At 36.4% G+C, this 26770-nt stretch overlaps 1 protein-coding gene and 1 non-coding gene across 2 annotated transcripts in view; one reads left to right on the top strand and one right to left on the bottom strand.

The window, feature by feature from the left end:
• The window catches only part of DPYD (dihydropyrimidine dehydrogenase), a 945375-nt gene that overhangs the window by 757634 nt on the left and 160971 nt on the right, over window positions 1-26770 (bottom strand). The window lies entirely within an intron of this gene.
• Window positions 448-554, top strand: LOC112585916. The gene has a single exon (XR_003110483.3). It is a non-coding gene; the product is annotated as a U6 spliceosomal RNA (small nuclear RNA).

Here is a 26770-nt window from a genome sequence, read left to right as displayed (position 1 = left end):
AAAAGGAAGACAGTTCCAGAAAAACATCAATTTCTGCTTTACTGACTATGCCAAACCCTTTGACTGTGTGGATTGCAATAAACTGTGGAAAATTCTGAACGAGATGGGAATACCAGACCACTTGAACTGCCTCCTGAGAAATCTGCATGCAGGTCAAGAAGCAACAGTTAGAACCAGACATGGAACAACAGACTGGTTCCAAATTAGGAAAGGAGTACATCAAGGCTGTATATTGTCACCCTGCTTATTTAACTTTCATGCAGAGTACATCATGAGAAATGCCAGGATGGATGAAGCACCAGCTGGAATCAAGTTTACCAGGAGAAATATCAATAACCTCAGATATGCAGATGACACCACCATATGGAAGAAAGCGAAAAGGAACTGAAGAGTCCCTTGATGAAACAAAGAGGACAGTCAAAAAGCTGGCTTAAAACTCAGCATTCAGTGCTCGCTTTGGCAGCACATACACTAAAATTGGAACAATACAGAGAAGATTAGCATGGCCCCTGAACAAGGATGACATGCAAATTCATGAAGCGTTCCATATTTTTTGGACATCTTATCTTTGACAAAGGAGGCAAGAATATACAATGGAGAAAAGGCAATCTCTTTAACAAGTGGTGCTGGGAAAACTGGTCAACCACTTGTAAAAGAATGAAACTAGAACACTTTCTAACACGATACACAAAATTAAACTTAAAATAGAATAAAGATCTAAATGTAAGACCAGAAACTATAAAACTCCTAGAGGAAAACATAGGCAAAACACTCTCTGACATAAATCACAGCAGAATCCTCTATCACCCCCCACAGTAATGGAAATAAAAGCAGAAATAAACAAATGAGACCTAATTAAACTTAAAAGCTTTTGCATAATGAAGGAAACTATAAGCAAGGTGAAAAGACAGCCTTCAGAATGGGAGAAAATAATAGCAAACGAAGCAACTGACAAAGAATTAATCTCAAAAATATACAAGCAGCACATGCAGTTCAATTCCAGAAAAATAAATGACCCAATCAAAAAATGGACCAAAGAACTAAACAGACAGTTCTCCAGAGAAGACATACAGATGGCTAACAAACACATGAAAAGATGCTCAACATCACTCATTATCAGAGAAATGGAAATCAAAACCACAATGAGGTACCATCTCATGCTGGTCAGAATGGCCGCTATCCAAAAGTCTACAAGCAATAAATGCTGGAGAGGGTGTGGAGAAAAGGGAACTCTTACCCTGGGAGAGTGGGAATGCAAACTAGTACAGCCATTATGGAGAATAGTGTGGCGATTCCTTTAAAATCTGGAAATAGAACTGCCATATGACCCACCAATCCCACTACTGGGAATACACACCAAGGAAACCAGAATTGAAAGAGACATGCATACCCCAATGTTCATCGCAGCACTGTTTACAATAGCTAGGACATGGAAGCAACCTAGATATCCATTGGCAGATGAATGGATAAGAAAGCTGTGGTACATATACACAATGGAATATTACTCAGCTATTAAAAAGAATGCCCTTGAATCAGTTCTAATGAGGTGGACAGAACTGGAGCCTATTATACAGAATGAAGTAAGTCAGAAAGAAAAACACCAATACAGTATCTTAACGCATATATATGGAATTTAGAAAGATGGTAACAATGACCCTATATATGAGACAGCAAAAGAGACACAGATATAAAGAACAGACTTTTGGACTCTGTGGGAGAAGGCAAGGTGGGATGATTTGAGAGAATAACATTGACACATGTATATTAACATATGTGAAATAGATCTCCAGTTAGGTTTGATGCATGAGACAGGGTGCTCAGGGCTGGTGCACTGGGATGATGCTGAGGGATGAGAAGGGGAGGGAAGAGGGAGGGGGTTTAGGGATGGGGGACACATGTACACCTATGGCTGATTCATGTCAATGTATAGCACAGACCACTACAATATTGTTAAGTAATTAGACTCCAATTAAAATAAATTAATTAATTAAAAAAAACACCTCAGCATTCAAAAACTAAACCATGGCAATACTGCCGTCACTTCATGGCAAATAGAAGGGGAAAAAATGGAAACAGGGAGAGACTTTATTTTCTTCGGCTCCAAAATCACTGAAGATGGTGACTGCAGCCATGAAATTAAAAGACGCTTGTTTCTTGGAAGAAAAGCTGTGACAAATCTAGACAGCATATTAAAAAGCAGAGACATTACTTTGCCAACAAAGTCTGGCTAGTCATGTACGGATATGAGAGTTGGACCATAAAGAAAGCTGAGCACCAAAGAATTGATGTTTTTGAAGTATGGTTTTGGAGAAGACTCTTGAGAGTCCCTTGGACTGCAAGGAGATCCAACCAGTCCATCCTAAAGGAAATCAGTCCTGAATATTCATTGAAGGACTGATGCTGAAGCTGAAACTCCAATACTTTGGCCATCTGATGCAAAGAACCGACTCATTGGAAAAGACCCTGATTCTGGGAAATACTGAAGGCAGGAGAAAAAGGGGAGGACAGAGGGTGAGATGGTTGGATGGCATCACCCACTTGATGGACATGAGTTTGAGCAAGTTTTGTGAGTTGGTGATGGACAGGGAGGCCTAGTTTGCTGCAGTCCATGGGGTTACAAACAGTCAGAAATGACTGAGTGACTGAGCTAACAATTCTAATGAAGACTGTTATGCCACTGCCAATGCTATCATACTTTGTCACAAGCACAATTTGTAAAGTTTAAAAATAAAATAAAAAATTTAAAAGAAAAAAAAGAAATTTAAATAAAGAATTAGAATGAAATTAATAGAACTTAATGTTTGTGGTCTATAGAATCGTAACACATTATTTTCCTTGTTTTTTTCATTCATTTCCTTCCTTCCCTTTTTTTTCAGTCAACAAATATCTATAGAGCACTTGTTATTTGTTGAGGATTTGCAATTTGCTTTTCGGGAGTAAGCATGATAAGAAAGATTTGGGTTCTGCCCTCAAAAAGGTCACAGTGGAGACTTCAGGCAAATGAGCAGACATTCTCAGATGAGGAGAAGGTGTGATAATGGAGAGGTGAGGGATGTATATAGTTGCCTCACTGTTCACTCCTCTAGCTTCAGTTCCCAGTAGACTGCTAAGGACACAATTAACAGATTTGTTTCTCTACAATATGTGTGTGTGTGTGTGTGTGTCTGTGTGTGTCTGTGTGTGTCTGTGTGCGTGTGTGTGTACTGAATAGTCAAAGCTATGATTTTTCCAGTAGTCATGTATGGATGGGCAAGTTGAACCATAGAGAAGGCTGAGTGCAGAAGAATTGATGCTGTCAAACTGTGGTGCTGGAGAAGACTCTTGAGAGTCCCTTGGACAGCAAGGAGAACAAACCAATCAATCCTAAAGGAAATCAACCATGAATATTCATTTGAAGGACTAATGCTGAAGCTGAAACTCCTATACATTGGCGACCTAATGAGAAGAACATTGGAAAAGACCCTGGTGCTTGGAAATATTGATGGCAGGAGGAGAAGGGGGTGACAGGCAATGAGATGGTTGGATGGCATCATCAACTCAATGGACATGAGTTTGAGCAAACTCCAGGAGAAAGTGAAGGACAGGAAAGCCTGGTGTGCTGTGGTCCATGGCGTCACAAATAGTTAAACACAACTTAGCAACTAAATAACAAATATGCCAAGTAATACAGGGCTTATATAAAATAAAGGAATGGAAAGTATTTGCTACTTAGTATCTGGGCTTCCCCAGGAAGATGACAAGAGTGAGCATCAACATTCTAGGAATCAGTGAACTAAGATGGACTGGAATGAGTGAACTTAACTCAGATGACCATTATATCTAATACTGTGGGCAGGAATCCCTTAGAAGAAATGGAGTAGCCATCATAGTCAACAAGAGTCTGAAATGTAGTACTTGGATGCAATATCAAAAACAACAGAATGTTGGTTTCCAAGGCAAAACATTCAATATCACAGTAATTCAAGTCTATGCCTCGACCAGTAACACCAAAGAAGCTGAAGTTGAAGGGTTCTATGAAGACCTACAAGACCTTCTAGAACTAACACCCAAAAAAGATGTCCTTTTTATTATAGGGGACTGGAATGCAAAAGTAGGAAGTCAAGAAACAACTGGAATAACAGGCAATGATGGCCTTGGAGTAGAGAATGAAGCAGGGCAAAGGCTAATAGAGTTCTGCCAAGAGAATGCACTGGTCATAGCAAAAACCCTCTTCCAACAACACAAGAAAAGACACATGGACATCACCAGATGGTCGACACCGAAATCAGATTTATTATATTTTTTGCAGCCAAAGATGGAGAAGCTCTACACAGTCAGCAAAAACAAGACCAGGAGTTGACTGCAGCTTGGCTCATGAAATCCTTATTGCCAAATTCAGACTGAAATTGAAGAAAGTGGAGAAAACTACTAGACCATTCAGGTATGACCTAAATCAAATCCCTTATGACTATACAGTGGAAGTAGAAATAGATTTAAGGGATTAGATCTGATAGACAGAGTGCCTGATGAACCATGGATGGAGGTTTGTGACATTGTACAGGAGACAGAAATCAAGACCATCCCCAAGAAAAAGAAATGCAAAAAAGCAAAATGGCTGTCTGAGGAGGCCTGGCAAAGTGCTGTGAAAAGAAGAGAAGTGAAAAGCAAAGGAGAAAAGGAAAGATATAAGCATCTGAATGCAGAGTTCCAAAGAATAGCAAGGAGAGTTAAGAAAGCCTTCCTCAACGATCAGTGCAAAGAAATAGAGGAAAACAACAGAATGGGAAAGACTAGAGATCTCTTCAAGAAATTACAGATACCAAGGGAATATTTCATGCAAAGATGGGCTCAATAAAGGACAGAAATTGTAGGGACCTACAAGAAGCAGAAGATATTAAGAAGAGGTGGCAAGAATACACAGAAGAACTGTACAAAAAAGATCTTCATGACCCAGATAATCACGATGGTATGATCGCTCACCTAGAGCCAGACATCCTGGAATGTGAAGTCAAGTGGGCCTTAGGAAGCATCACTACGAACAAAGATAGTAGAGGTGATGGAATTCCAGTTGAGCTATTTCAAATTCTGAAAGATGACACTGTGAAAGTGCTGCACTCAATATGCCAGCAAATATGGAAAACTCAGCAGTGGCCACAGGACTGCAAAAGGTCAGTTTTCATTTCAATCCCCAAAAAAGGCAATGACAAAGAACGCTCAAACTACCGCACAATTGTACTCATCTCACATGCTAGTAAAGTAATGCTCAAAATTCTCCAAGCCAGGCTTCAGCAATACGTGAACCGTGAACTTCCAGATGTTCAAGCTGGTTTTAGAAAAGGCAGAGGAACCAGAGATCAAATTGCCAACATCTGCTGGATCATGGAAAAAGCAAGAGAGTTCCAGAAAAACATCTATTTCTGCTTTATTGACTATGCCAAACCCTTTGACTGTGTTGATCACAATAAACTGTGGAAAAGTCTGAAAGAGATGGAAATACCAGAGCACCTGACCTGCCTCTTGAGAAACCTGTATGCAGGTCAGGAAGCAACAGTTAGAACTGGACATGGAACAACAGACTGGTTCCAAATAGGAAAAGAGTACATCAAGGCTGTATATTGTGACCCTGCTTATTTAACTTATATGCAAAGTACATCAAAAGAAACGCTGGACTGGAGGAAGCATAAGCTGGAATCAAGATTGCCAGGAGAATATCAGTAACCTCAGATATGCAGATAACATCGCCTTTATGGCAGAAAATGAAGAAGAACTAAAGAGCCTCTTGATGAAAGTGAAATAGGGGAGTGAAAATGTTGGCTTAAAGCTCAACACTCAGAAAACTAAAATCATGGCATCCAGTCCCATAACTTCATGGCAAATAGATGGGGAAACAGTGGAAACAGTGGCTGACTTCATTTTTCTGGGCTCCAAAATCACTGCAGATGGCGATTGCAGCAATGAAATTAAAAGACACTTACTCCTTGGAAGGAAAGTTATGACCAATCTAGACAGTATATTAAAAAGCAGAGACATTACCTTGCCAACAAAGGTCCATCTAGTCAAGGCTATGGTTTTTCCTGTGGTCATGTATGGATGTGAGAGTTGGACTATTAAGAAAGCTGAGGAATCGCTTTCTTCACACCATCACCAAAGAATTGATGCTTTTGAACTGTTGGAGAAGATTCTTGATAGTTCCTTGGACTGCAAGGAAATCCAACCAATCCATTCTAAAGGAGATCAGTCCTGGGTGTTCATTGGAAGGACTGATGTTGAAGCTGAAACTCCAATACTTTGGCCACCTGATGCAAAGAGCTGACTCATTGGAAAAGACCCTGAGGCTGGGAAATATTGAAGGCAGGAGGAGAAGGGGGTGACAGAGGATGAGATGGTTGGTGGCATCATCGACTCAACGGACATCGGTTGGGTAAACTCCAGCGGTTGGCGATGGACAGGGAGGCCTGGCGGGCTGTGGTTCATGGGGTCGCAAAGAGTCGGACACAACTGAGCAACTGAACTGAACTGATCTGGGCTTCCCCAGTGCTCACCGGTAAAGAACCTGTCTGCAGTGCAGGAGATGGGGGCAGGTAATGGCAAGGAGATCCAACCAGTCCATTCTAAAGGAGATCAGCCCTGGGTGTTCTTTGGAAGGAATGATGCTAAAGCTGAAACTCCAATACTTTGGCCACTTCATGCGAAGAGTTGACTCATTGGAAAAGACTCTGATGCTGGGAGGGATTGGGGACAGGAGCAGAAGGGGACGACAGAGGATGAGATGGTTGGATGGCATCACTGACTCGATGGATGTGAGTTTGAGTGAACTCCAGGAGTTGGTGATGGACAGGGAGGCCTGGAGTGCTGTGATTCATGGGGTTGCAAAGAGTCGGACACGACTGAGCGACTGAACTGAACTGAACTGAATAAGTATTTGATCCCTGTGTCAGGTAGATCCCCTGGAGAAGCGAAATGGCAACCCACTCCAGTATTCTTGCCTGGAAGATCTCAAATCCCTGCGGTGACAAGAGTCAGACACAACTGGGCAACTAAATAGAAACAACAAATGAAAGTAGCATAGAGCCTTCTGCGCAATTACTTTTAGGTTCATCTCAATCACAAACAGATCGTCTCTTTCATCTGATATCTCTTCCTTTAACCACACACCAGCCAGTAGGTAGTCATCACAAGACAATACAACACCATAAAAGACAATATACTTTGATGGATTCTAGACTTAAATCTGGACTCTATCACTCACTAGCTTTGTGATCTTAGAAGAATTATTTAAATAGTCTGTGCCCTCAGCTTCCTCATCTAACTTGCTAATTATAGGCTAGACACTATACCATTATAGGGAGGATTGCTTAAATTAATATGTGTAACACATTTAGGGCCTGCCACACAATAAAGGCTCAATGATACAAATCACTGTTGTAAATCATTATTGTCTAGGAACAATAGAGAATGCAATGGAATAAACGAGTACTTCTTTTCCACAGCTACTGAAAAGCACAGTGTTATAATGTAACTGTAAGATATAACTGTAAAATAATATCTACTACACAGGTTACTGCGAAAACAAAATAAGACAATTAAGAAAAGGACCAGCAACAATGTCATGCTCATAAAAGTTGCCCGATAAATGATAATTTGAGAACATTTTTAAAAGTATGAATTTCTTCCAAACCAATTCAAAAAGAGTCTGTGGAATACAGAAGTGAACTGATATCACTCTGAATAGAAACAGAATGTGTAACCATGAGATTATATGAAATCAAATATGTAAGATGTAATTATTATGTGCATCCACAAGTTTGATCATGAAAACAGCAGTCACATAATAAAGCCAAACATAAACTGATCTCTACAGATATGCTATTAGCATGATGGGACAAACTCAGCCACGATTTGGCGTCCGTACCTCATTTGTCCAAATGATCTCTTCTTTAGTTCATTATAAATAGCTTAAGTGAGACAGTTAGTAACCAATTCTCTATTTGTGTAGTTAGTGTAGACAAATTTATACGTCTACAAAGAAAAAAGGCTTTGGAACCTAGGGTGGTGAGATGGGAAGGAAGGCAAATGAATCTTGCTTTGTCAAAGGAAGCACCTCTGATAGAGGTATAACTTTTTGCTTCTATTATTTCCTACATCTAAAATGGATACTTTTTCAACACATGAATGCATTTCATATGATGGGATATCTAAATTTTCTACTTTAGGTAAACAGAAAAACTCATTTTTAAATATTTTTAGAGAATAATTTTTCTTATGTACTACCTTTTTATTCAAGCTGTGAAATGTCCCAACTGCTCCTTTCTTCATATTTTTTAAGGTGAATTTTTCAGAGCAATCTCATGAAGAGGAAATTGCTTCACGAGCTAGGAAGATATGAATCTGTTCTTTCAGAATAGTGAGTGTATAAATCCTTTTTATTGAAGAAGTGTTGTTAAAGTTCTATATGTAAGATGACAGTACAGTATTGATTTTGGTAACACTGATACAAAAGCAGTATCTTTAGGTAAACATGTCATATTCTTCCTAATTTTCTGCCTTTGCTGTTATGTTTCCTTCAATATGAAATGCAGGACTCCTCACTCATGTTCCTGTTCTGGCAAATTCTTGGGCATTCTTCAGAATGGAGCTTACGTATCTCTCCTCTTGAGAAGCCTCCCTCAACTACCTCATTTTCCCCTCTTAAAGGTAATTCATTTACTTCATATACCCACATTTTCATCTTTTACTAGATTTTTTAAACTGTATTCCCAAATAGCACATATGTCTCAGAAGATAAATTTTATTCATTCAAAAAACACTGAGCATCTGTAAGTCATGAGAAACTGATGGCTAGAAAAACAGACATAGATACTTCCTTAGGGTTAAACATAGATACCTGCATCTTAGGGTTAAGCAAACATTTCACTCTAAAGATGAAGATGAATTATAATAGCATAGAGCAATGGGATCAGGAGATCAGGGAATTCTTCCTGCCATCACAGGGATGAGTAGGAGTTACCCCCAAGCAAGGAGAAGAAGGGAGGAGGCAAAGGAAACAGATGTACAGATGCAAGGAGATGGCAGGAGGCTCAGAGGTTGAAGGCTTTGAAGGGCGCTGGTGCCTGGAGCAGGAACTGATGGGGAGGGTGGCTGACAAGGGCTGAGAGACTACAGATTTAGCCTGGGACTTCCAGCAGCTAGCCATACCAGGTGCTCAAAAATGTTTGCTGAATAAATAAATGAATAATAATAATAAAGACTATGCACTTGCTTGGTTTTTGAGGGTTTATGTTATTTGTTTCTTGGGAAAATTAAAAATTTTACAAGGTAATTTACTTCACATTACTATAAACAGGAATATTTTTGCCTTGTTAAGACCTTCCCCTTTTCATATATTTAAAAGTAATTTAGATAATTATAATTCAGATTTAAATACAGTATATAAAGTATTTATGATGCAGCTAACTTGAAAAACATACATCTTAATGTACATCTGCTTCCAGAGGAAATATTTATAATATTTACCAAGTTTCTCTGTGGATTCCAAGAAGATGTAAATTGTACAGTCTCTTTAGGAGAAAAATGATCCTCATTTTCCACATAGCCTTACCAAATGAATGCCCCAAAAGACAGCTTGGCACTAACCATTTCTTTTGTCTGCACTACTGGATTCCCATAATATATACTGCCCAAGAAAAAGGAACACTTCCCCCTGATTGATGAAATCATTATAGACATTTCCCATCACAAAATGATTCAGTCATGAGGCAAAGACACCTAAAAATAAACTCTCAGGGAAGACAAATTCAAGAATCAAGAAGGAATTTCAATGTTTCTTTGCACTGCAAGAGCTCTGGACAAAGAGGCCTTTCCAGTTCCTATCATGTTAGAACAAATTACATAATCCTGATCCCATCATTTAACTGGATTAGGTCTCTGTTTTCTTTATGTTGAAGGCAAGGTTATATGATCAAGTGGTCTCTAAAGTGCTTTCTATCATAAAAGGGCCATGGTCCAGTGTCCTCCTCACATGTTTCTCAAATATTATGAGATTGTCAAAGGAAAATTCTTAAGAAAAATTATAAATACCACATTCAATTTCAGGAGTTGATAAAGAATCCCCAAAATCTTAAACTATAAAGATTTTTTTTAATGAGAAAAGTGAATCTTTCAATAAATGAAACAGTCTGAACCCAATAGTGAGACCTCTCCTAAAATTTCATTAGTAACATGGAAACCCTTATTTTAATGTGAAGAAATTGAAAGAAATCCAACTCACAGTCATAAAAATGGTAAAATATTTGACAACCTTCATCTGGTCCAAGATGTCCAGCTACATTAAGTGATGAGGATATAGAATGTTTCCAATTCCTTCACGCTGTATTTCTTGGCAATCTGACTTAATTTTGAACTAAAAAGTCATTAAGAAAGCTATTTAACTCCAATTTTAAATGTTACAAACTGACCTCCTCTACCTACCCCTCAGCCAGAAATTCCCATTTATTTCTATCCTTATCATGCCATTTTAGCCTCCTGCACAGAAAACAGCAAGCTCCTTTTTGAAAGTCTACTGGAATAAAACAGGGGCCAGAAAATATGGCCTATATCCTGTCACTGTTACTTGAAGGCTGTGGGTTTGGGTAATCCACCTAATCCATCTATGTCTACATTTTTTCATCCAGAAAATGAGATAATATTTACCTTAGAATCATGAGAATTGAATAATGTCTACGAAGAGCTGAAGCCCAAATATCTATTGAAAACAAACTTACGCATTCACTTACACATTCTGCTTGTTGGTGTTCTTACTCACCCCAACACCTCTGTACCTGGTGTGTGTCTCTTGGGAATTAAGTCTTTTGGCTTGTATTTTGTTTGTTGCTACCCAAGCTATAAGCTGGAATTACTGAATCATACAGATATTCACATTTTGCTAAGTTAGTATTCAGAAATATTTCACTAACTTTCCTAAGGCCCTAGAACTCCAAAGATCTACTGACTACTCTTTAGGTCAGATTTTTTATTTTGGTCATCCTGTATCTCTCTGCCTCTAGAGTCTAGATCCCTTCTCTACCAGTATCCTTATCTTCATTCTTTCCTTCAAACACACAGCATAGAACCTTACTATTACTTACTATCCAGAGTATAATTTTATTTTCAATATGACTGGATATCTCAAATCATACTATTATATTTCAGTCATACCAGTTTCCAACAAGAGTCAAATGAAGTGCAGACTCTTGAAAACAATAACAGAAATAATACTATCTTAAAAGTCAAAAAGATCTGGGTTCAAATCCTGCCTCCTCCATTTACTAATGTGACAAGTCACAACTGTTGTGAACCTCACCTCCTGAATCTATACAAGTGGATTTATAACCTTATTAGGAGGACCAGAAGAGATTAAATATCTACAGAGTCTGCCTAAGTATTTGTAAAGTAGTAACTGCTTAATAAATGTTACTTCCCCATCTCCTTTAATACTTAACAACAGCATTCTCTAACATTCTTTATTAACCAATAAAGAAAAGATCAGTGCCCTCATGGTGACTATCTTTCTCTGTTTTTTTTTATTTGGTTAAACTTATTTACATAGCTGTCTACCCCTGTGAGTCTGTAAAACTTTCACATTAGTGCACACCTTTATTCCTCTCTCAGTTCAGTTCAGTCGCTCAGTCGTGTCCGACTCATTGCAACCCCAAGAATCGCAGCACCCCAGGCCTTTCTGTCCATCACCAACTCCCGGAGTTCACTCAGACTCACATCTATCGAGTCGGTGATGCCATCCAGCCATCTCATCCTCTGTCGTCCCCTTCTCCTCCTGCCCCCAAACTCTCCCAGCATCAGTCTTTTCCAATGAGTCAACTCTTCGCATCAGGTGGCCAAAGTACTGGAGTTTCAGCTTAGAATCATTCCTTCAAAAGAACACCCAAGGCTGATCTCCTTTAGAATGGACTGGTTGGATCTCCTTACAGTCTCTCTGCATCCCTCTAATACCTAGCACAGTGTCCAGCAAGTAGCAGAGGGTTAATATTAAATGTTAGATAAATAAATTAATGTAGTTACCATGTCATTTATCTCCCACTCATGCCCCAATGTGCACTTGCATGCAACCAATGCTTTTTAAAACTTCACAGTATGAACTTCTTAAAGATAATATCCAATAACATATTCTGTTCCCTAGACTATTTCTCACATATGGTAGGAGCTCAAACTTGTTAATCTGACGTAAGTAATCTTCCCAATAAATTAAGAGTATTTTTCACAGCAGTGACCTGCCATGCTAAGTTGCTTCAATCATGTCCAACTCTTTGGAACCCGATGGACTGCAGACCACCAGGCTCCTCTCTCCATGGAATTCTCCAGGCAAGAATACTGGAGTGGGTTGCCATGCCCTTCTCCGGGGATCTTCCCAACCAAGGAATCGTACCTGCATCTCTTATGTCTCCTGCACTGGCAGGCATGTTCTTTACCACAAGCACTACCTAGGAAGCCATTTCCCAGCAGTAGAATGCATCATAAAAAGATAATGAATTTTTTAAATTATTATGATTTATTAACTTGATTATTTTGATTTATGCCAGAGAACTTGAAATGAGGATTTTAAAATGCATATAGGATATTAAGATTCTCAATATTCATTATTTATTATGGATCTTCTCTCTGAAAGTCAAGCTTCATACAGCCTAATTATCATGCACTTATTATGTGTGAAAACATCCTCAAGTATTTTTTTTCCAATCAGTTCATAATTGCTTGTACTAATAGCTACTACATATTTTATTAATTTAGAATTGACATAATCTATCATTATATTTAAAAACTAAGAAAACATTGCTGACAATCTGTTGAGGTAAGAAGGAAAGCATGTGAAAGAAGGGAGAAAAGGAGAATAGGAAACTGAAAGAAAGAGGTGACAGTATTGAGAAAAAAGGGGAAAAAGGACAGAATAAAAAGGGAAAAATTGATGAGGGTGAAAAAGGTAACAATGAAATGAGGAGGAGGAGTACAGAAATGAAAACATGAAAAACAAGAAAACAGAACAAAGAGCATAGAAAGGGAAAAATTCTTAGATGCATATGATATTTATTTGATCCATATGTATAAAATTCTAGCATTATGAAATTAGACTATAGTATAAGATAAATTGACTCAGCTGTCTCAAAATGTCTTTTAACCAGTTAGCACATTTCCAGCCCAGAAATTGTTGTGCAATTCCAAAACACTTAAATACGAGATCTGGGTTTAGATCACAGTCATCTGTTTTGGTTTAGCATAAAGATGACATTACATATACATTATATATTCACATTAATAACAGTGCATACTTTCCACCACTTGTCATGTAGCTTCAAGCCAAATAATAAGCTTAATTTTATGTCTTTACACAAAATTATCTATCAATTTGTATTTTCACATATTAGGATAAAAGAAATAAACCAGTTTCTATTCATAATTAACCTACACTTTATAATAATTATAAAACTCTAGGAATAATACTGGTTTCCCTAAGAATAAATATTTATAGTACTTTATTGTCACCTACAATGCTGACTTCTGAATAGCTTCCCATATTTTGTGTATAAGATTTATTTTATAATTCTCTCCTTCTTGAAAATGATATTAATTCTAATTCATATTGCAGCTCTCATGCTTTGCACAATACCCAACAATTTATATACATTCAACAAGTGTTTGTTGAATTAATTAATTAATTAATTAATATACCAATGAAATGTTATGGCTTAGGTATACTTTAATTCCTGTGTGAACTAATCCTTTCATGTTTGACACAATGTATTTATCCGCCTCCTTCATTCTCAGTACTCAGTTCAGTCTCTCAGTCATGTACGACTCTTTGCGACCCCATGAATTGCAGCACGCCAGGCCTCCCTGTCCATCACCAACTCCCAGAGTTCACTCAGACTCACGTCCATCAAGTCAGTGATGCCATCCAGCCATCTTATCCTCTTTCGTCCCCTCTTCCTCCTGCCCCCAATCCCTCCCAGCATCAGTCTTTTCCAATGAGTTAACTCTTCGCATGAGGTGGCCAAAGTACTGGAGTTTCAGCTTTAGCATCATTCCTTCCAAAGAAATCCCAGGGCTGATCTCCTTCAGAATGGACTGGTTGGATCTCCTTGCAGTCCAAGGGACTCTCAAGAGTCTTCTCCAACACCACAGTTCAAAAGCATCAATTCGTTGGCGCTCATCTTTCTTCACAGTTCAACTCTCACATCCATACATGACCACTGGAAAAACCATAGCCTTGACTAGACAGACCTTTGTTGGCAAAGTAATGTCTCTGCTTTTTAATATGCTATCTAAACTGCCTATTATACCAAGCTAATCTTTTTTTATTTTTTAATATTATTTATTTTTTTTATGCCATGCAGCATGCAGGATATTATTTCCCTGACCAGCAATCAAACCTGTGGCCCCTGCAATGGAAGCATGGAGTCCTAACCACTGGACCATCAGGGAATTCCTTAATCTTCTTTAAATATTTATTTCATGATGATATTCTCCTGCCTCAAAACATTAAAAATCTCATCCTTTCTGAGGCTTAAGAGTTTAAATGCCTTGAGCTTTCTATCATTCAATGATAGATTTAAATGTTAACTTTCACTCTCATGAGATTCGCAGCTTTTTGTTTCAAGTACGTGACACTATCATAAACTTTTTGAGGGAGATCTTTATAGAGTTTGAGAGAAGGAAATATTTTGCAGTTTATGTTTCAACTTGAATATTTAACATGTGTCAGCAAAATGTTTGCAGAATTTTTTGTTTAATGCATTTTATGGGCTGTGGATACAGGCAGGCTGTTAGACCATCTCAAGATCACTATACTCAATAGTTACTACACGATTAGGAAGGACATCTGAGAAATTCAGGTGCAAGCTCAGAGGACACAGAATCAGCTGTGGAAGACAAGCACCTGTGGCAGGTAATACCACACATCCACTCAAGAATTTCCAAGTTCCATCTCCAGTCAACAGCTCACACCTCTCAGACAGGCTTAGAACACAAACAGGGGAGTAGCTGGTAGCCTTACTCTTAAGGAAATAGTAACAACTGGTGAAAAAGATGGCAGATCAATCAACCCTACTACAAATCTACAGGACCCTCTACCCAACCCATAGTCTAGAAAGCAATAACATATGCACATTGTTCTAAGCCAATGAGCTGGGGTGGCTTTTTATGTGACAATAGCTAATTGATAGGAAAACTGTATCTAGAAGTTCAGTACTAATCATTATAACAGAAACCTAAAATATATGGTACTCGATCTACAATGAGGTGGTAGTCAGAGGCTGAAAGTTCTTACAAAAGATAAAAAAATTCAAGAGACTTATTACTAAAAATTGAAAAAGTGCTGAAATTATCATGGATGCTTAGGGAAAAAAATGGATGAAACTGGAGCCTATTATACAGAGTGAAGTAAGCCAGAAAGAAAAACACCAATACAGTATACTAACACATATATATGGAATTTAGAAAGAGGGTAACAATAACCCTGTGTACGAGACAGCAAAAGAGACACTGATGTATAGAACAGTCTTATGGACTCTGTGGGAGAGGGAGAGGGTGGGAAGATTTGGGAGAATGGCATTGAAACATGTAAAATATCATGTATGAAACAAGTTGCCAGTCCAGGTTTGATGCACGATACTGGATGCTTGGGGCTGGTGCACTGGGACGACCCAGAGGGATGGTATGGGGAGGGAGGAGGGAGGAGGGTTCAGGATGGGGAACACATGTATACCTGTGGCGGATTCATTTTGATATTTGGCAAAACTAATACAATTATGTAAAATTTAAAAATAAAATAAAATTTAAAAAAAATGGTGATGTGTTTTGTAGCAATAAATGTAAAACTTTGGCCTATGGTAAATTTAAAGTGAGATAATAAATACCTAATGAATTTATGGACCTTGGCAAGATGACTTTTCAGGTTATATATTCACAATGTCCATTGGTTTTACTACATATGATAAGGCACTTTAATAAAGAGAGAATCAAGAAAGTACTTGTCCATTTGCAAGTCATATTAGAGCGAATATTGAGAAGCCTAGGGTAACTACATTGGAAAATAAAATTGTTTTTCATCTCTAGTCTTTCCAGCTGGCAAAAGATTTTCAAAGTGAAATGATGCCCAAGGACTACAATCAAGTCAAGGCTATGATTTCAAGGTCCTCTGTTAAGAACTCTAAAAGAATTATGTGGAGTCTAGTGGGGAGAGAAGCAATGAGGACAGGGGCTTCTAGAAATCTTTAAGTTGTGGTCTCACAGATGCCAAATCAGAAAAAAAAAAAAAAAAAAAAAAAAAAAACAGAAAAATAAAGTGTATAAAGAAAACCATTTCTGGAAAACAACTGTGGTTTGGGTTTTGCAGTGGACAGTAAATGATACCAGACCCAGAGAAAGCTCACAAAAGTTTATAGTAAGTTTCATAGGTAAAAGAGCCACCAGCCAGTAATAAAAGAGATTTAAATTGTTCAAACTGCAAAACATCTCTGGGGCTCCAACTTTCTATGAGCAGGAATAAGTCTAAGAAAACTTCTCTGGTGCCAAAATGAACATGAAAAGTGTTGCTCCAAAAGTAGCCAAGAAAAGCAACAGATTAGGAAGGATATTACCAAAAGGCAGAGCAAAAACCCCAGAGCAGGCCATGGGGAGCAATGACCTGGAAAGTTACTGCCAGAGGAAAAGTCAGGACCTAATCAAGGAAGATTTCCTCTTGTTTTGGAGCTGAGGGACAGGATAATATTTTTCCAGCATGGTTTCAGAATTACTATGGACCAGTGACTGCTTGGTTCCTCTCATTTTCCCCCTTTTTGGAGCTACATTTGAGGAAACACATCAGAAGTTTATGCAGTTTACAAGACTCTGGAATTAACATGATGCTAAAACTGGATGAGATTTCTGAAGGTGCTGAGTTGGAATGAAGAAATTTTGCTTTGGGGAGAGACATGTGTAACTGAAGCCAGGAACAAGACCAGTGAAAAATTTCTACACCCCTTCCCATATCTATACACTCTGCAACATGACTTTGTAGCTCCTCTCACCAAAACGTAGAGTCTATTTCCATACTCCTTGATTTTAAGCTGATACTGATACCTTGGCCAAAAGAATGTGGCAAACAGTGTACTCGTTCTGAACCTAGGCCTCAAGAGCTCCTCTTATGTTTAAAAGTTCTAGATTTTGTAATGTCATGAGACATAGGATATAGTGTTTTTTTTTTTAAGTGCTTTAGGTCTATCTGTGTGCCAAACATCATTAATTTAAAATTTCACTATAATGTAGCTATAGGATTGGGAAGCATAAAACATACTTTTACCCTGAGTGTGCTCCTCTAAGCATTTATTTAAATGTTAGCTGATTCTAGATGCTTTTCCTATGTACTTTGGTGGTTCAATCGGGAAAGAATCTGCCTGCAAGGCAAGAGTCCCGGTTCAGTCCCTAGGTGGGAAAGATCCCCTAGAGAAGGGAATGGCAAAACCTTGCCAGGAGAACTCCATGGACAGAGGAGCTTGGTGGGCTACAGTCCATGTGGTTGCAAAGAGTTGGATACGACTGAGCAACTAACACTTCATGCAAGCATTGCCAAACATAATTCTATAGGCAAGAACTTCTCCACCAATCATAGATTGAAAGTAAAAGGAACTCACTCATCCTTTTTATTGTCATTTTAGAAGACACATTAAGATCTGTGATGATAACATAAAAATTTCAACTATCTTTTCACATTCTAAATTTAGTCATTTCTTTGTAGTTTAGTTGACTGGTTATTTCATAGTCATGTGAAAATGAGAAGACTTCAATTACAGAAACTAAATTCTTACTACAAGATGGATAAATGTTCAACATTTTTGGCTGTAAGTAAAACTAACTTTTATGCCTGTAGGATTCCCCAAATCACAAATATTTGTTTTAAAATTCATCTTTTTCTAAAAAGAAAAAGTACGTATCAGTTTGCCACTTATCAAAGACTAAATAAGGGCTCTTTTCAAATTTCTTCAAAGAAATTTCACAAAATACAATCTATTTTAGCAAGATATATTTATCAAGATATGATAAATATTAATATTTATCATACTAGAGTAATTAAAAGATAAGAAATAAAATACTTATATTACTATGATATATCACATAATTTTGCTAAATAAAAAATAAAGAGCATTAGATCTGAAACATGAAAACTCTATTCAGTTTTTCATATAAAATTACAAAAAAGTGGCATTTACTAGATTGTAACTAACAAGAATTTCTGTAGCCATTCATCTTTCGATAGACAGAATGTCCCAGATTCTTACAAATTAAGTAGAAATTACTGGTCTTGCCTTGATTTCCATTTATTAGCACTATTCTGCAGGAAGGAAAAGGATTTTTCAGAAAAATGAAGCACTCTCCATATAATTTTCAAGCTCAAAGAATACAAGAGCTGGATACAATTATACAAATTTTTCTAAAGAAATAGAACATCAAGTTTCAAACAAGTAATCATAGCTTTTTTTCAACCTTAAAAAAAAAAACAAAAACTCAACTTTCACCAATATTCTACTAAGGATAATCTCTAAAAGGAGTACGTCAAGGCTGTATATTGTCACCCTGCTTATTTAACTTATGTGCAGGGTATATCGTGATAAATGTTGGGCTGGAGAAAGCACAAGCTGGAATCAAGATTGTCAGGAGAAATATCAATAACCTCAGCTATGCAAAGACACTGCCCTTATGGCAGAAAGTGAAGAAGAACTAAAGAGCCTCTTGATGAAATTTGAAAGAGGAGAGTGAAAAAGTTGGCTTAAAGCTCAACATTCAGAAAACTAAGATCATGGCATCCGGTCCCATCACTTCATGGCACACAGATGAGGAAACAGTGGAAACAGTGGCTGACTTTATTTTTCTGGGCTCCAAAATCACTTCAGATGGTAATTGCAGCCATGAAATTAAAAGACACTTACTCCTTGGAAGGAAAGTTATGACCAACATAGACAGCATATTAAAAAGCAGAGACATTACTTTGCCAACAAAGGTCCATCTAGTCAAGGCTATGGTTTTTCCAGTGGTCATGCATGGATGTGAGAGTTGGACTATACAGAAATCTGAGTGCCAAAGAATTGACGCTTTTGAACTATGTTGTTGGCGAAGACTCTTGACAGTCCCTTCGACTGCAGGGAGATCCAATCAGTCCATCCTAAAGGAGATCAGTCCTGGGTGTTTATTGGAAGGACTGATGTTGAAGCTGAAACAATACTTTGGCCACCTGATGCGAAAAACTGACTCATTTGATAAGACCCTGATGCTGGGAAAGATTGAGAGCAGGAGGAGAAGGGGACGACAGAGGATGAGATGGTTGGATGGCATCACCGACTCAACGGACATGGGTTTGGGTGGACTCTGGGAGTTGGTGATGGACAGGGAGGCCTGGTGTGCTGCAGTTCAGGGGGTCACAAAGAGTCGGACATGACTGAGTGACTGCTCTGAACTGAACTGAAAGGAGACTCACTTGGACAATGAACGTTCTCCTGAGAAAACAGAAAATCAATCATCTAATTAACTAGCTAAGAATTTAAAATTGGTTTAAATTAACTCTTTAAATTCCAGAAGAAGATACTAAAAGTTTCTTTTCTATCTCTAACAGTAGCTCTAGAAAATGCACTGAGTTTTTATCATGTGCCATATACCCTGCTATGCTCTTTACTATAGCATCTTTTGTGTCTTAAACCAATCCTGGAAGGCTAACACCATTATTAACTCAGGTAACATATAGGGCAACAAGCCAGCAAGTGATGGAACTTGAATCCAGAATTTATGATCTTAATCATTAATAGGTATTTCCTCTGAGCTTATTTTTATAAGACACATTAGGAAATAAACAATACACATAGAGTACAAAAAGAGTTAGGTCAACAAAACAGTAAAAATAGAGTATAGATTAACAAAAATGATGCCATAATTTTTAATCATATGTTATTACATTGTATGGCTTTACTAAAATTTATTTAAACAATTCCCTATTGTTGGACAAATGAAATATTTATCTTTTTTATTTCATTATTAGGAACAAATAGCTAAGAAATCACTTCATATGCATAACTGCTTATGTTCATATTATGCCATTCCAAGTTTCTTATGATTTTATAATACATAAAATGGTTTCCCTGGTGGCTCAGCAGTAAAGAATCCTCTTGCCAATACAGGAGACCAGGTTTGATTCTTGCATCAGGAAGATCCCCTGGAGAAGGAAATTGCAGCCCACTCCAATACTCTTGCCTGGGAAATCCCATGGACAGTAAAGCCTGGCAGGCTACAATCCATGGGGATACAAAAGAAACCAAACAGGACTTAGCAACTAAAACAAATATTTAATAAACCCCATATCTTTGAGTCTGTTTCATTGAGCTCTCCTTTTAGAGCTCTACTCTTTTCTGTTTAATTTCTAAAACATTTTACTATTTTTAAAGCTAATCTAACTCACACTTGGTAGCTCTATTTTCCAAATATTTGACTAAAATTAAATTGTATAATTGAGAATTTCTACAAGTTGTTTAACTTCTATGTATCTGATTTATGGACTAGCAAAATGGGAGATAATAATGGTATCTACCTCATAGGATTGTTGAGAATATTAAATGAGTTAATATATGTTGAATACTTACAACAGGATCTGGCAAATAGTCAGCAATGAATTATATATATATATATTTGTATAGTATATATAGTTATTTGTGTATTTTTACGTATATAGCCTACATTTGTCTAGATATATGTTTATAACTATATAACTAGTTATCTATATATGTATATAATAATTTTTATTATTTAGGATTGTTAAAGCTCACCTGTATTTGTGTAGCAACTCTGCTTGCTTTTAGATCTTTTTCCTTTCTGTAAATTTCTCTTTTTCCCCTCTTCATTACTCTTCCATTGTTACATGTCTAGTAACACTTTCTAACTTACTAACATCATGTAATCCATGTACATTTTCTAATTCATTAATACTTTCCTGAAACCCTGTTTAAGTGAGGTTTCAAATTTTGAGTAGTCTAGAGCTTATAAAGCAATAACTAGTAATTTTTCTGCATTTATTTATTCTAAATTTGTGTTTCATATTACTGATTTTTATCCATTTGGTTTGTTTTATCTAAATAACTGATTTGTATTTTTTAAAACCAGCTCAGATTACATTATAAGTTTTTTCATTTTTTATTTGATACCTTCATTAATTTTTACTGACTTCCCAACTGCTATCGTGTATCTCCACTACTACTGGGCTTCTATAGAGCACCCTAATTCTAATAGTTTTCTCATTATAAATAGTGCAATATTTTTCTTATTTTTTTGTCTCCCCAGTGTTTTACAAGGCACATAATGTGCTTTGATTTTCTTTAGTTTTTGTGTTTCATTTAATAGCATAAATGAACCTATTTCTCTCCTGGTAAGTTAAAAGTAAACTGCATATTTTAATTTCTTTCATTTCCCTACTCCATAATTACACAGTCTTCATTATTACTACCTGGGATTTTACATGCAGATTATCATAATTATATTGACATGTTTACATTATAATCTATTCTTTCAAGAATATTTGTCTTTTACATTCACTTGTACACAAGATAATTTAAATTCTATTTTTGATTTCTCAATTTTTTCATTCAGTTGGATAAATTTTCCAGCAGTTTTTCCTAATAGGTTGTGCTGTGCTGTGCTTAGTCGCTTAGTTGTGTCCCACCCTTTGTGACCCCACGGACTGTAGCCCGCCAGGTTCCTCTGTCCATGGGGATTCTCCAGGCAAGAATACTGGAGTGGGTTGCCATGCCCTCCTCAAGGGTATCTTCCCAACCCAAGGATTGAACCCAGGTCTCCCCCATTGCAGGCAGTTTCTTTACCATCTGAACCACCAGGGAAGCCCAAGTATACTGAATTGGGTATCCTATCTCTTCTCCCAGGGAACTTCCCAACCCAGGAATCAAACCAGGGTCTCCTGTATTGCAGGCAGATTCTTTACAGCTGAGCTATCCAGGAAGCCCCTGATAGATTAAATGATGCATATTCTGAATATTTTTCTAATACTACCATAGATGAACATCCTGACTGTTTATAAAACTATCATACCACCAATCTATTTTTTCCTTAAAATTCTGTAGATAGAATTTCTCCATTGTCTCTGACATGTGGAATCGAAAATAAGATGGGTGAAGCCAACTGACATTTACCCTTCTATGTAATCTATTTGTTTCTTTGGCCTAGATATTGATAGAACTTTTCTTAATTACTGTAGTATAGTAATTTGACAATAACAAAAAGAAATTACTGAAAGCTACATATTTAGGTAAATAAAATTCTTCTATTGTGCCTACGATTATTGTCTCATTTCCACATTTTGTACTTTCTCTTTGGAACACATTTATTTCTGCCCCTCTACTCTCTATTCCATCTCTACTCTGCTCTTTTTCTTCAAAGTGTTTATCATTCCTAATGTATTATATATTTCCCTATTCCCATGTCTATAATCTGTCATCCCTCTGTAGAATGTCAGCTCTGTGAGAGCAGGTACAGTATTTACTTTGTTCATTGCTTCATCCCTAGAGAATTGAATGAGATCTAGAATAGCTAGATAATAAAATATGTTTTGAGTGAATCACTGAAATCACATATATTAGGTCATCATTTTAGCTTAAATATAATTGATTTTGTCTCACATTATTTTAAGCATTATCATTTTCATCTGCATTATTAAAAGCTGCTCAAATGCCTTATTTTAATCACAGATTTTATTTTATTTTTATTTCATCCCTAGTTCTACTCATTACAGTCTCCAGAGTGGGATTTATTTGATTTAGATTCTTAGCAGTTCTGTTCTCTTTCCCTTGTCTTATCTCTTCCCTTTTCTACTCTTTTTTTCACAGAGGTCATGCCTTCTTGACTGTGTTGAGTCCTACAATTCTGCCAAGATAAGTGCATTTCAATGTACTTATCTTTAGAAAAAAGGTAATGGGTAACAGTTACAGACATTGTTACTGGGTTCATCGGCTTTATTCAATGAAGTCCTGTGACTATCTTGGGACTACCTTTCATGGAAGACCCTATGACTTGATTAGATTTTACAGACTTCCTATCCAGTTTCTCTAGTCCTTTTATGATCTTCCTATGTGTAGAAAGAGGAAGGAGGCATGTATGGGACAGGAGCGAGAGTTTCTTTTGTTCCACAGAAGTTCCAGAAGGATACAAAGGAACAGACACCTGTCTTCCTCATTATCACATGTGTAACCTCTCCAGGTCAGAAGTTAAAGCAATGATGCCTCCCTCAGTCTCAGGCATCTTTATGATACACATTTTAAGCACAATAAAAATATAAAAGCTGGCCAAGTTCTCTTAGGGGAATTCCTTTTGATGTATATGTAGTATGTAATTCTTTAAGATTATTAGATTGTCCATAAGAGTTAGTTGTCAGTGTTTTGTAAAGTTTTAGTATATCTCTTTAAGAGTTCATAAAATCTGGAAAAGGCTACATTATGTAAATTTTAATCAAAGCAGCACTCCAGTTTGTTGACAGACAGTATATCCTTCTACCAAAATTATCTAAAATACCACATGAAGTGTGGATACTATTTGCCATGATTAAACTACTAACTACAATTAATACTTATTTATTTATATGTCTTTCTTCCCTGGGTACTCATTATTTGCCACCTAAAAGCTGATAGTGAAAATCCATAATGATTAAATTTTAAATCAAATTATTTAAAATATTAACATCTTAAAATTTATATATGCCAGGCTTTCTCATATTATGTATCTCTGATTCTTCACTTGCAATATAGAAAATGATTTAGTAATGAAAATGACTTTCCCTTTGCTTATGAGTAACTATAAATCTGTTCCTTGGAAATAGTGTCAGAGATACTCCAAACACCCAAGCTCACATTAATTTCTCCTCTCTTTGAATATCTATTGCACATTCACTCACTAACATGCAATTTAGTGCTTAATTATTTGCAGATTCATAGTATGAAATGTTCTTGAGAAAGAAGTGCCAGAAGGGACCTTACAGATTATCAAGTTCAATTTACAAATGAGAGAACAGAACCACAGAGACATATTCAAGATTGCAAAGCTAGCTAATGGCAGAACTGAGGCTAGAACACAGGTCTTACAATTTCTTTTCCAGTTTTAATTTTCTAGCCAGATGGGAAGGTATTTAAGGACAGAGATCATGTCCTCTGTGTCCCAGTAACCTCTTTCATACTCATACAATGGTATGAGTGAAAAATGCTGAAGTGCTCATAAATGATGGATGATAAGCAAGACATGCTTTTGTTCTGTTGTTGTTTCGGCTGGACCGCAGGGTTAAGTAGCAATTATGTACCATATCATAATATGACAACTGAATATTGACAAACCTCAAACTTTTTCTCAAAGTAAGGTCACATCAGAAAGTATCACATCAGAAAGTACTTAGAAATCAAAAATATTTTCTTTGACTATAATAATTTAAAAAATATCTCAACGTCTAGTAAGTGTATCAATAATATCATCTCATTTAATCTTTCAATGGCTTTATTTAGTAAGCATTACTATTATCTCCAAACTACTAATGAGAAGAAAAATCTCAGAGGCAAAGTAACTGGCTCAATGTCTCAAAGCTAAGGAGTGGAAAGACAGGAAATTAAACTTAGTCCATTTCATTAAAAAGCTTAAATTCATTGTATCACTTCTCCACAGACAAATGCTGTTTATTAAACCATGTCCAAAAACTCCTATATTCAATACCACCAAAATGAAAATTATAATTACTACACTCAACATTCAAAATTACTAAAATATATTTCTTAAAACATGTAAACTTAGTTACCACTTCTAACTCAAATGTAACAATGATATAATAGAATACATTTCTTTTCACTGCTTCATCATTGTATATAGGCAAAGACAGGGTAAAGAGAATACTTAACTAACAATCTTAGGAATTAGAAAAAGTCAAATTCAAAAGAGTAGCTATCTTTAATAATTTCCTACATATTCCCTAAGAAATAGCTGCTCAATTTTCCTTAAAGGGAAAAAAAAAAGTTACGGTGAATTTTAATGTACAGCACAACAGTGGCTAAGGAACCACTTGGTGGAACAAGCTCTCTTTCTATACTGATGGCTATCATTGAAACATACTGCCACCTTATGACAACTCTTTTTATATCTTAATTTTCAGAACACTGTTTTAAAAATAAATTTTTGCCAGGAGTATGACCATGAAGTACAGAAATTATCTAAAATTTAAAATTAATAAATAAAATAAAATCCCTAGCTCAACTGAAAATAGACCAAGAGAAAAAAGCTATACGTAAGAGACTATTTTTAGATTTTTGAATAACAGTGATTTTGATGACATGATGTAAACATTTTTAAATTCAAGAGACCAAGATATAACTGACTGCGTGTTAGCAATGGACTTAAATTTTGAGTCTACTTTCCAATTATAGCTTCAGAAGTTATATACAAAGCATTATTCCCTTACTGTATCTATCATACTGCAAATACACACTCAAAAGTTATAAAAATTGCAATGGTTCTGATTGGAAAATAGGGGAAAGAAACACTAAAATTAAGAAAGATTGTAAAGCTGAATAAAGTCCTTATTGTGTGAAATTGACAATAAGGCAAAATAAGTATTATTACTACTACAAATTAAAGACCTATTTACATAGAATCCTGTTTCCATTGTGAAATTCCTATCGTAGTGGAAAATGTGGAGCTTTTTCCCAGCATCTGGCTTATTTTTCTCTATGGATCCATGGCTCATGTTTGTATTAGGTTTTGTTTCCTTTTTTTCCATTAGCTCTTAAGGTACTTATAGACAAATATATGATTCATAGTTATCAAGTATATAAGAAGCCATTGTATGCATTTGGTACTCTACTATTACTCCTGGTTACACCTCATTTTTCTGCCTTATATTTACTTTTGCCTGATGGTGTCATTTACTTTCATTTTTATGTATATACTTGGTACTGTGAAAGGAATATGGATTTTGGAAGCTGAAAACCTAGAACCAGTTCTAACCTTTACTAGCTCTAGGATCCTGATTAATCAGTCCATCTCTAGGACAAACTATAGATTTGTCATTTATGACTTAAGGTTAAAATACCTTCTTTGCACAATTATCATAATCATTAGAGATGACGATAAGAGATACCTAATATTTGTTGGGTGCTTAATATGGAATGGTTACTCATAAAACAATGTCTACATTTTTATTTCAATAAAACTTCTGAAACCGTTATATTTTATAATTGCAATTAATACAGTAGTGTTCTCTAAAAAAAGATATTTTTAAACCAGCAATGTCCTAGAATTTAGGAAAAGCAGTTATTGCTCTTTATTTTTATAATCACCCTCATACTCTTTTTGAACTAAGCAGAATTATTAACAAGAATATTTCGATCAACTGCTCAGCTGAATTTAAATCATAAATGAAGAATAAATAAATGGATGTACTAAAGACTCTGGCATTATAGTTTTAAGGGAATAAAAGTTGACAATTCACTCAACTTTTACATTTCTGCTTAAAATTTTAAGCAAAGGATCAAAACTTTAAAAAAGAAATTGTGCACAGTAACACATTGCTTAGGTTAATTACTGATTTGCTGTTTGCCCCAAAGTTTTAATCAAGAGAGTTCTTACATGTGGATAACAGTGGAGACATCTGTAAAAGTTAGTGCCACGTTTAACTCCTCTAGGCACGGCAGCACCTGGTGACGCCACAGGGAAGAAATCATGGATACTTCTTAAACATACTGCAACAGCT

This window comes from Bubalus bubalis, chromosome 6, assembly GCF_019923935.1.
Source record: "Bubalus bubalis isolate 160015118507 breed Murrah chromosome 6, NDDB_SH_1, whole genome shotgun sequence".
NCBI lineage: Eukaryota > Metazoa > Chordata > Mammalia > Artiodactyla > Bovidae > Bubalus > Bubalus bubalis.
The sequence above is the reverse complement of the archived record's forward strand: the minus strand, read 5'-3'. Positions and strand labels throughout refer to the sequence as shown.